The following is a 1,656-nucleotide window of genomic DNA, read 5'->3' as shown; positions in this document are numbered from 1 at the left end:
GTGGCGGCTAACAGCAGGAAGGAGTGGCGGCTAGAAGAATCAACTATAGGATATGGTAGCTTGCGGCGAGGCGGCAAGGCGGCAAGCAAGGATGTGAATATTTACAGGCAGACCAACAGTTGGCGGACAGGTGGCTAGTAGACTACTAATGGGAAACAACAGGAGTAGCTGGCGATATCCTAGAATTGTTTGGAAGGCACTAATTGTATATGACGGTAAAGGGAATTTTTGGAATTGATATTGTGTTTAATGCAATGTCTAGAAGTACTTCCTAACTTTATGGAGAGATAGTTGCTGCTTTTTAGATTTTTATTTATTTATTAGGAGTAGCTGGCGATATCCTAGAATTGTTTGGAAGGCACTAATTGTATATGACGGTAAAGGGAATTTTTGGAATTGATATTGTGTTTAATGCAATGTCTAGAAGTACTTCCTAACTTTATGGAGAGATAGTTGCTGCTTTTTAGTTATTTATTTATTTATTTCTTGATTTTCATACGTCACTTCAAGCTGTAAATATATTTTGATTTGTCCAAACTTGAAAATAAGATTTTCAAAATTTAACACCTCCCTAGCACCCTTCCAGGACCTAGCAGCAGACAGTTGGGTTGGGCTTACTAGCTAAAATCAGTCATCTAGGGTACCTCAGAAAATACCCCGTGGCTAAGCAAGGTGCATAGGCTTGGTATGGAGCCTATTTAGGTTCTTTCATCACTTTCATGATAATTTTCTAGGGCTAATTGGGATAAGTGAAAGTTTTCTCTTAGAGCGATTGCCAAATTTCAACAAGGACATTTATAGCTACTTGTTTTTAGTGTAACTTGGATGATTCTTTGTTCATTTTACGCATTCCATTATTCTCACTGTGCTTAGACTTATCGCGATGAACGTAATTCTTTGTCGCACCGCTGTTGACCCTCTCTGGTCAAACGAAAATATAGCAGAGGAGAACAGATCAATTAGACTCAATTTATAACAATACTTATCCTGACTTACACAAATTAGGACTAATTGAGTTAAGAATTAGTCTCTTGAAGTCATCTCACGAAATTTATGATTCTTAAATTCATGTAGTATTCAGTCATATCAAACATTCACAAATTAACGCACAAAAATAACCTCAAATAATATATAGACTTGTTAAAACACTTAATGTAAAATCATACATACCCAAAAGTCTATAATCATGCAAATGTTTTATATTCAAATCAGATCCAGGTTTATATCTTTTCTCCAGAACAACCAAATTTTATTAGAGGAGTTTCTCAAAAAAAATAAACTGTTTAAACTTTCTAAGAATCTTATCCACATGAACATTTACTGAAGGTTTCAAAACAACAAAAATATCAAGTTCATGAACCCTGCACAAAAATTTTAATCTATTAAGGGAGAGTGGGTAAGCCAATCCTCTAATATTCCAAATAAGGATATTAAACATGATGTAGCAAACGCCCTCTCCTAGAGTCTCTAGTGAGAGTGTGCTGATGTGCCCCTTCAGAATAATACCCTTCAGAATAATAATGTTTTCCTCCCAGTGAGGTCGTTAGCGAAAGATCGAAATGCAATCAAGCCACCGAAAGCAAAAACGCCTCCAAAGCGTCAGGGGAACCAAACTCTATAAGAGTTGACGATCTCCGACAACGGTTTATATATATA

General features: G+C 36.3%; 1 protein-coding gene across 4 annotated transcripts in view; it reads left to right on the top strand.

Annotated features, from left to right (window-relative positions):
- LOC110030311 (probable pre-mRNA-splicing factor ATP-dependent RNA helicase DEAH4) overlaps positions 1-1,656 on the top strand; it is a 156,566-nt gene that overhangs the window by 105,435 nt on the left and 49,475 nt on the right. The gene's annotated exons all lie outside the window — the stretch shown is intronic.

The sequence above is a fragment of the Phalaenopsis equestris genome, unplaced genomic scaffold (assembly GCF_001263595.1).
Source record: "Phalaenopsis equestris unplaced genomic scaffold, ASM126359v1 Scaffold000697, whole genome shotgun sequence".
Classification (NCBI taxonomy): Eukaryota; Viridiplantae; Streptophyta; class Magnoliopsida; order Asparagales; family Orchidaceae; genus Phalaenopsis; species Phalaenopsis equestris.
Note: the sequence above shows the minus strand (reverse complement) of the source record. Positions and strands in the feature narration are given on the sequence as shown.